This window comes from Salmo salar, chromosome ssa04 (assembly GCF_905237065.1).
Source record: "Salmo salar chromosome ssa04, Ssal_v3.1, whole genome shotgun sequence".
NCBI lineage: Eukaryota > Metazoa > Chordata > Actinopteri > Salmoniformes > Salmonidae > Salmo > Salmo salar.
In genome coordinates, this window is record NC_059445.1 from 44,541,819 (window position 1) to 44,552,234 (window position 10,416).

General features: G+C 45.2%; 1 long non-coding RNA gene across 3 annotated transcripts; it reads left to right on the top strand.

Annotated features, from left to right (window-relative positions):
• The first annotated feature begins 1,139 nt into the window (after nt 1-1,139).
• LOC106603222 (uncharacterized) lies at nt 1,140-10,092 on the top strand. 3 transcript variants are annotated; one of them, XR_006769626.1, is made up of 5 exons: nt 1,140-2,848; nt 2,956-3,017; nt 3,202-3,264; nt 3,399-3,527; nt 9,298-10,092. It is a non-coding gene; the product is annotated as an uncharacterized lncRNA (long non-coding RNA). The 3 variants fall into 3 exon arrangements; XR_006769627.1 differs by lacking the exon at nt 9,298-10,092 and adding an exon at nt 4,919-5,006 and having other exon boundaries at nt 1,141-2,848; XR_001328392.2 differs by lacking the exon at nt 9,298-10,092 and having other exon boundaries at nt 1,146-2,848; nt 3,399-3,741.
• The last annotated feature ends 324 nt before the right edge of the window (nt 10,093-10,416 follow it).

Genomic DNA, 10,416 nt, shown 5'->3' on the forward strand with positions numbered 1-10,416 from the left:
GACACAGGGAAACTGTGGTAGCATCCGTTCACACACACACACACACACACACACACACACACACACACACACACACACACACACACACACACACACACACACACACACACACACACACACACACGTGGATGGCGTTCTAAGAGAGACTGTGTAGATACATAAAGATAACAGGCGGGCAAAGGTTTAATGACCCAGTTTAAACCTTACATTCGCATAGCACTCCTTGTAGGCTCTTCAAAGTTAGGAACGACCCACCCTCGTTTTCTGGGTGTGTCAGAAGACTACCCTGCAAGCAAAATGATGTTGACAAGACGTCTTTTAGATGTTTTTTCCATATGTTGACATCACGTACATTTCAGATGCTGAATGAAAGGTTAGAAGACATCTTTTCCGGGGATGAAAATACGTCATACAGACGTTGAAACGATGTCTTACACGGACGTCAATAAGATACATTTTCGGGACGTTGAAAATACGTATTTTACAGATATTGAAAATCTGGATGTTCTGGATGTTGAAATCAGGTGCATTTTAGGTGATGAACGAAAGGTCAAAATACATATTTTCCAGACGTTGAAAAGATGTACAGTAATTTACAGACATTGAAAAGACCTCATTGGCCCTGCCCTCTGGGCTCAGGAGATCTCAGACGACCAGTGGAAGGACATGGTCCAGCAAACGCTCCCGACTTGCAAAAGTTCAGAAGACCTGACGCGAGAGCGCAAATAAGACTGAATTGCCTCCTTCCCACAGTTTGTCTTTAACTGTGGCCTGCATTTCACCATCACACTTACCTCAGGGGAGTCTGAGCTGAGGTCCTTTGAGTGGGTCATGAGTCCTAGGTGTCTCAATTCTCAAGAGATGAGAGATTGTGCAAACTCCCCTCTATGTCCAATTCCTATTAGATTAGGATATCTCTCCTAAATATTTGTGTTTGAAAGGAGCCTCTATGTACTCACTACTCCTAACCTAGAGGGCGGCAGGTAGCCTAGCGCTTAAGAGTGTGGGGCCAGTAACCAAAATGTTGCTGGTTCAAATCCCAGAGCCGAGGTGAAAAATATGTCAATGTGCCCTTGAGCAAGGCTCCTGTAAGTCGCTCTGGATAAGAGTGTCTCTGCTAAATGACCGAAATGTAAAAATGTCTCTTCGGTCAATGATTCTTTGGCCAAATTTGAACTGCTTTACATTCTCATGTAAACAAGTATTATATCACAATAATATTTGTTTCACACCTCTTAATGGGAAAGAGGAGTCAACTGAAGATTGCAGCAAAATATGTATTATTGCTCCCATCTATCACATGCACTTATGTTAGCTTTTCAACAGCTTTAACACTGCCAGTGATGACGTTCAAAGTAATCCAACATATAGAATAAACCAACAGACCACTTCAACTACCATAACATTCTGAGTAACAGTTACAGATGTATTTTTTCTTATTGCAGTAAAGACGTCCATGACTTTGATATGTTGTTGTTTGTCTACCTTAGTTGAATGCACTGACTGTAAGTCACTCTGGATAAGAGCGTCTGCTGAATGATCAAAATGTAAATGTAAAACAAATACTTGCAAAGCATGCTGGGTATTATTCTAATGAGGTCCTCTGCCCCCAAACAAGTACACATTTGGTCGGTGGGGACCAGAACCAAATTTGAACCAATCATAGACGTCTAGTCTATGTTTCAAAAGTTTGAACATCACAGTACAGTACGGCACAGTTTAGTACAGCAGAGCACAGCAGTACAATACAGTGCAGTACAATACGGTATGGTATGGTACGGTACAAGACAGTAGTGTTATTCAGTAGAGTACATTACATTATGGTACAGTACAGTAGAATTGAATTCATTAGAGTAGAGTACAATAGAGTACAGTGAAGTACAGTACAGTATAGTTGAATTCTGTGGAGTACAGTACAGTTTAGTTCAGTAGAGTACATTAGACTAAAGTAGGGTACAACACAGTACACTATACGTTGCTTATATTTACTTAACCGTCGTCTGTACAGTACAGTTTAGTTCAGTAGAGTACATTAGACTAAAGTAGGGTACAACACAGTACACTATACGTTGCTTTTATTTACTTTACCATAGTCTAGTGTGCTCTACTGTATTGTGCTGTACTCTACTTTACTGTACTGTACTATACTATACTTTTTTTTACACTACTGTGTACTCTAATGTACTTTACTCTGCTGTGCTCTACTGTACTGAGCTGTCCAAACTTCTGAAACACCAAATCTGAACCAATTATAGATGTTTGGGCTAAATCAAGGCTGGACTGGACTGGACCAAATCTCAGCGTCTATGTTTGGGCCAAATATAGGCCGGTCTGGACCGGACGTCGGTGGACGTCTAGGATTGGTTTAGATTTGGTCCAGACCAGACCAAAAATCAACGTCAGTGGACGCTGAAATCAAGAACACTCCTGACCGCAAAAACAAGACGTCCTAAAAACGTAGCCTGACGTCAAATGCTTAGTGGGTGGTTCATACTCCTCCAACCCAGCACATTTATGAAATCATGTAGTGGTTAACCAAGACGTGTTTTTAAAGAAGATGACTGATGTTTAGAGTATACTATAAACTGAACTAGCTCTGAGAATATTTTCCCAATGAAAGGTTTACTAGTTCCACTGGTGTTGCTGCTCTGTCAGTTAGGAGCACCTGAGAGCTTTCTAAGTGAAGACGCATCCTCGGGCAAAAAGACAGCACTCCAACCTGACATCTGGTCTGAGCTGAGAGATCTGAGAGACATGGTGGTGCTGCAGAGAGCAGAGCTGAGCCGCACCATGGCTGAACTACGAGATACTAAGAACCAGATGGAGGGGCTAAAAACAGAGATCTCAGGTGATAACAGAATACTATGTCCAGTTTGCCCACTACCAGTTGACTGAGTAAGTTATACTCTGATGAATTTCCATTGTTGACATGAAAATAATTGTATTTTGTTTTAGTCATGGAGTCCAGGCTGATGAGTTCTGAAGGACAACTTGAGGCAATGAAGACAGACATGCAGGTAAAATGTACAGTTGAATGTCAGTTTCTTTAGTTATTATGGTCATGACAATAACTATTGTAAATGTAGCCATAGAAACCAGGCAGAATATAAGTACCTTATTATCTTGTCATTATGTTGGTAATGATCAAGAATATAATGTTTTCGCCCGTTGCAAATTTGTGTGTAATTTCTGTAACTCCAGCCATAGTGAGCAGAGTAACATCCGCTGAGAGTGAGGTTGAGAGACTACAGAAGGAGAATGCAGGTAAAACAGATATGGAATTATGGTACTTTGTAATAATATGTAATGTGACTGATTACTTTCTTCCCTTCCATTTGTGAGTGTGAAAAAGTGAATAATCTACATATATATATCGTTGTATTCACCTCCATTGATAGAGAGACCTAAGGTCGCATTTTCAACCTCTTTTGGAAAAACTGGACAGCATGGGCCATTCCACACTGCCACCACCGTGGTCTTCCAGAATATATTCTCAAACACTGGCAACCACTACAACCAAGCTACAGGTACTGTACTGTCTTTGCTTAGTGTAGACCATGTACTTAAATACATATGCATCTAAAGTTTAAAGAGCCTGAATAACGAGTGAAGGCAGATCATTTTTGACATCACCCACTGGGCACAAACTGGTTGAATCAGCGTTGTTTCAACGTAATTTGCCAATGTATTGTGACGTGGAATCTATGTTTAAAATCAAATCAAATCAAATGTATTTATATAGCCCTTCTTACATCATCTGATATCACAAAGTGCTGTACAGAAACCCAGCCTAAAACCCCAAACAGCAAGCATTGCAGGTGTAGAAGCACGGTGGCTAGGAAAAACTCCCTAGAAAGGCCAAAACCTAGGAAGAAACCTAGAGAGGAACCAGGCTATGAGGGGTGGCCAGTCCTCTTCTGGCCGTGCCGGGTGGAGATTATAACAGCACATGGCCTAGATGTTCAAATGTTCATAAATGACCAGCATTGTCAAATAATAATAATCATAGTAGTTGTCGAGGGTGCAACAGGTCATTAACACAAGAGTAAGTGTCAGTTGGCTTTTTCATAGCCGATCTTTGAGAGTATCTCTACCACTCCTGCTGTCTCTAGAGAGTTGAAAACAGCAGGTCTGGGACAGGTAGCACGTCCGGTGAATAGGTCAGGGTTCCAGCAGGTCTGGGACAACAGGTCTGGGACAGGTAGCACTTCCGGTAAACAGCTCAGGGTTCCATAGCTGCAGGCAGAACAGTTGGAACTGGAGCAGCAGCACGGCCAGGTGAACTGGGGACAGCAAGGAGTCATCAAGCCAGGTAGTCCTGAGGCATGGTCCTAGGGCTCAGGTCCTCCAAGAGAGAGAAAGAGAAAGAGAGAATTAGAGAGAGCATATTTAAATTCACACAGGACACCGGAAAAGACAAGAGAAATACTCCAGATGTGACAGACTGACCCTAGCCCCCCGACACATAAACTACTGCAGCATAAATACTGGAGGCTGAGACAGGAGGGGTCAGGAGACACTGTGGCCCCATCCAAAATACATTCGATTTGCAAAAAGTCATCAAAGTAAACTGCTGTTTTGAGGGTGACATTTCAGCCACAAATTATGTTATCATGTGTCACGTCCTGACCAGCAGATGGAGCTGGTGTAGTAGTTTGGGGGTCAGGACGTGGCAGTCTGGTGTGTGTCTTGTGACTCCTGATCAGGAACAGCTGGGAATCGTTGTTCCTGATTGGGAGTCACATATGTAGGAGTTGTTTGTCACTGGGGGGTGTGGGTAATTGTTTCTTGTTTAGTGTGGTTGCACCTGACAGGACTATTGGCTGTCAGTTTCCTTGTTTTTGTTTTGTATAGTGTTCTTTCTAATTAAATTGAAAGATGAATACTAACTCCGCTGCATTTTGGTCCATTCCTGAAGACAGCCCTTACAGAATTACCCACCAACAAAGGACCAAGCAGCGGAAGAAGGCTGGCGAGGTAAGGGAAACCGGGAGGCACCCCCAAGACATTTTTAGGGGGGGGCACAAGGGGAGTTTTGCGGGGCAAGAATGGAGCCCCAGGCCAGCTCCCCGCACTAGCATGGAGGTGCGTGTTCGCAATCTGGTACGCCCAGCACCAGCACCACGCACCAGGAGTCTAGTGTGTCAACCCAGCCTCGCCAGTCAACAGTCGTCATCAGAGCTGCCCGCCAGTCAACAGTCGTCATCAGAGCTGCCCGCCAGTCAACAGTCGTCATCAGAGCTGCCCGCCAGTCAACAGTCGTCATCAGAGCTGCCCGCCAGTCAACAGTCGTCATCAGAGCTGCCCGCCAGTCAACAGTCGTCATCAGAGCTGCCCGCCAGTCAACATTCGTCATCAGAGCTGCCCGCCAGTCAACAGTCGTCATCAGAGCTGCCCGCCAGTCAACAGTCGTCAGAGCTGCCCGCCAGTCAACAGTCGCCAGAGCTGCCCGCCAGTCAACAGTCGCCAGAGAGGTCAGACTGCGCTGAACTGCCGGAGTGGCCAGACTGCGCTGAACTGCCGGAGTGGCCAGACTGCGCTGAACTGCCGGAGTGGCCAGACTGCGCTGAACTGCCGGAGTGGCCAGACTGCCCTGAACTGCCGGAGTGGCCAGACTGCCCTGAACTGCCGGAGTGGCCAGACTGCCCTGAACTGCCGGAGTGGCCAGACTGCCCTGAACTGCCGGAGTGGCCAGACTGCCCCGAACTGCCGGAGTGGCCAGACTGCCCCGAACTGCCGGAGTGGCCAGACTGCCCTGAACTGCCGGAGTGGCCAGACTGCCCCGAACTGCCGGAGTGGCCAGACTGCCCCGAACTGCCGGAGTGGCCAGACTGCCCCGAACTGCCGGAGTGGCCAGACTGCCCCGAACTGCCGGAGTGGCCAGACTGCCCCGAACTGCCGGAGTGGCCAGACTGCCCCGAACTGCCGGAGCGGCCAGACTGCCCCGAACTGCCGGAGCTGCCAGACTTCCCCGAACTGCCGGAGCTGCCAGACTGCCCCGAACTGCCGGAGCTGCCAGACTGCCCCGAACTGCCGGAGCTGCCAGACTGCCCCGAGTTGCCAGACTGCCCAGACTGCCCCGAGTTGCCAGACTGCCCAGACTGTCCCGAGTTGCCAGACTGCCCAGACTGTCCCGAGCTGCCAGACTGCCCCGACTGCCTGGAACGGCCAGAGCCTGAGCCGCCTCCAGGATAGGTGGGTTGGGGAGGGAGGGTGTAGCACAGTGCCGTCGTTGACGGCAGCCACCCTCCCTTCCCTCCCTTATTGTTTAGGGTTACTGTTTTAGGGTTTTGTTGGGGATTTTGTTTGTTGGTGGTTTTTTGTTGTTGTGGTTAGGTGCATTCTGGGGTCTGCACCTTGAGGGGGGGGGGTACTGTCACGTCCTGACCAGCAGATGGAGCTGGTGTAGTAGTTTGGGGGTCAGGACGTGGCAGTCTGGTGTGTGTCTTGTGACTCCTGATCAGGAACAGCTGGGAATCGTTGTTCCTGATTGGGAGTCACATATGTAGGAGTTGTTTGTCACTGGGGGGTGTGGGTAATTGTTTCTTGTTTAGTGTGGTTGCACCCGACAGGACTATTGGCTGTCAGTTTCCTTGTTTTTGTTTTGTATAGTGTTCTTTCTAATTAAATTGAAAGATGAATACTAACTCCGCTGCATTTTGGTCCATTCCTGAAGACAGCCCTTACATCATGGTAACCAATTTTCAACATAGACAAACCTTGTATAAAATATGTTACATTTTTACCTTTACCTTTAAAACAACGTCAGCTCTTCAATGTTATATCCAAGAAAAAAAACGAATAATAGGCCGGGCAACACTTCCTGGAGAGTTGATTTACAGCTATTCATTTGGTCTCCCATCCAGGGTTTTCTTTATCGTGAGAATGATTATTGAGAGAACTCTTACTAATAACAAAACATATTCACTGTTGCTATTAAAGTAATTCCAAAGAGTAGGTTTAACAGAGCAAATTAAATGTAAACATACCTTATAAGTCATAAATCATCAATGATACTATTTAGGCCTTTAGAGCATTCGCAAAATCATCAACAGCTATTGTTTCAATTCAACCCAGGGTTCAACTAAAAATAAACATATGATTTTCATTTGGATGTTTTCACTTAGGGGTGTACTCACTTTTGTTGCCAGCGGTTTAGACATTAATGGCTGTGTGTTGAGTTATTTTGAGGGGACAGCAAATTTACACTGTTAAACAAGCTGTACACTCACTACTTTACATTGTAGCAAAGTGTCATTTCTTCAGTGTTGTCACATGAAAAGATATACTCAAATATTTACAAAAATGTGAGGGGTGTACTCACTTTTGTGAGATACTGTATATATATATATATATATATATACACTGCTCAAAAAAAATAAAGGGAACACTTAAACAACACAATGTAACTCCAAGTCAATCACACTTCTGTGAAATCAAACTGTCCACTTAGGAAGCAACACTGATTGACAATAAATTTCACATGCTGTTGTGCAAATAGAATAGACAACAGGTGGAAATTATAGGAAATTAGCAAGACACCCCCAATAAAGGAGTGGTTCTGCAGGTGGTGACCACAGACCACTTCTCAGTTCCTATGCTTCCTGGCTGATGTTTTGGTCACTTTTGAATGCTGGCGGTGCTTTCACTCTAGTGGTAGCATGAGACGGAGTCTACAACCCACACAAGTGGCTCAGGTAGTGCAGCTCATCCAGGATGGCACATCAATGCAAGCTGTGGCAAGAAGGTTTGCTGTGTCTGTCAGCGTAGTGTCCAGAGCATGGAGGCGTTACCTGGAGACAGGCCAGTACATCAGGAGACGTGGAGGAGGCCGTAGGAGGGCAACAACCCAGCAGCAGGACCGCTACCTCCGCCTTTGTGCAAGGAGGAGCAGGAGGAGCACTGCCAGAGCCCTGCAAAATGACCTCCAGCAGGCCACAAATGTGCATGTGTCTGCTCAAACGGTCAGAAACAGACTCCATGAGGGTGGTATGAGGGCCCGACGTCCACAGGTGGGGGTTGTGCTTACAGCCCAACACCGTGCAGGACGTTTGGCATTTGCCAGAGAACACCAAGATTGGCAAATTCGCCACTGGCGCCCTGTGCTCTTCACAGATGAAAGCAGGTTCACACTGAGCACATGTGACAGACGTGACAGAGTCTGGAGACGCCGTGGAGAATGTTCTGCTGCCTGCAACATCCTCCAGCATGACCGGTTTGGCGGTGGGTCAGTCATGGTGTGGGGTGGCATTTCTTTGGGGGGCCGCACAGCCCTCCATGTGCTCGCCAGAGGTAGCCTGACTGCCATTAGGTACCGAGATGAGACCCTCAGACCCCTTGTGAGACCATATGCTGGTGCGGTTGGCCCTGGGTTCCTCCTAATAAAAGACAATGCTAGACCTCATGTGGTTGGAGTGTGTCAGCAGTTCCTGCAAGAGGAGGGCATTGATGCTATGGACTGGCCCGCCCGTTCCCCAGACCTGAATCCAATTGAGCACATCTGGGACATCATGTCTCGCTCCATCCACCAACACCACGTTGCACCACAGACTGTCCAGGAGTTGGCGGATGCTTTAGTCCAGGTCTGGGAGGAGATCCCTCAGGAGACCATCCGCCACCTCATCAGGAGCATGCCCAGGCGTTGTAGGGAGGTCATACAGGCACGTGGAGGCCACACACACTACTGGGCCTCATTTTGACTTGTTTTAAGGACATTACATCAAAGTTGGATCAGCCTGTAGTGTGGTTTTCCACTTTAATTTTGAGTGTGACTCCAAATCCAGACCTCCATGGGTTGATAAATTGGATTTCCATTGATTATTTTTGTGTGATTTTGTTGTCAGCACATTCAACTATGTAAAGAAAAAAGTATTCAATAAGATGATTTCATTCATTCAGATCTAGGATGTGTTATTTTAGTGTTCCCTTTATTTTTTTGAGCAGTGTATATTGTATTCCCATTGGAATTTGGTTGTTCTTTTAGATGGTTGAAAGCATAGTTACACATTGGGAATTCAACAAACTTCTAGCTGTCTTTTTGAGTGGGTGAAAATAGGTTGGAATCTCATTGATCAACGTCTCAACCAAATATTACCCAAATACGTTATGGTTTGAAATGAACTTGTCGAATATTAATAGAGCCTTTGACGATGGTGTCCCAATGGTGTTACATGTTCAAGTTGAATATGTTGTTTTGTGCAATCAGTAGAAGAGGGTTTATATGGTCTAGCCATGTAAAGCAGCACAAGTATTGACTGAGGTCTGCACTGATCCCTCCATGACTTTCTTCTCATCCAGGTGTCTTCACAGCACCGGTGAGAGGGGCCTACTACTTCGGCTTCACTATTGGTGCATATCTCCATTCCACTGTTATGGGCCTAACACTGTTCAAGAATGAACAACAGATAATTCATACAGGGGAGTGGGGTAACCATGGGCAGTTTAGGTATGCATCCAATACCGTCATACTACAGCTGGAGGAGGGAGATGTCGTTTTTATGCAACTCCCTGCAAACTACAGGATGTTTGATGATTTACATATAAATATATATACACACACACACACACACACACACACACACACACACACACACACACACACACACACACACACACACACACACACACACACACACACACACACACACACACACACTTTTCAACAACACATGCTGCAATATTCACTTTGACCAGTTGGGGGTAGTAGATTCCCACAGTTCGTTGTGTGTTCTTTGATCATAGGGGATGGATTCAGTCAACACAGACCTATTATGTGAATGGTTTGATGGATGAAAATGATCCAACCATTTCAGGTTATATGTATTTGGGGTATTTTTAGCCAAGTGAAGTTAAATAGAATCATATAGAATGTTTTTAAACGTTACAGTTAGAAAATATTTACAAGTACAATAAACAATGTACTGTAATATTGGCCTACCCAGTCTGGTTTAATGCATGTTTTAGACTTTTTAAATAACTATTTTATTTTAGAAATAAGGTATTACGTATAGGCCTATACTTCACCATGTTAACACATATACAGTACCAGTCAAAAGTTTGGACACACCTACTCATTCAAGGGTTTTTCTTTATTTTTACTATATTCTACATTGTAGAATAATAGCAAAGACATCAAAACTATGAAATAACACATATGCAATTATGTAGTAACCAAAAAAGTGTTAAACAAATCTAAATATATTTTATATTTGAGATTCTTGAAAGTAGCCATCCTTTGCCTTGATGACAGCTTTGGCATTCTCTCAACCAGCTTCACCTAGAATGCTTTTCCAACAGTCTTGAGGAAGTTCCTACATTTTCCTTTTCCTCCAACTCATCGCAAAACATCTCAATTGGGTTGAGGTCAGGTGATTGTAGAGGCCAGATTATCTGATGCAGGACTCCATCACTCTCCTT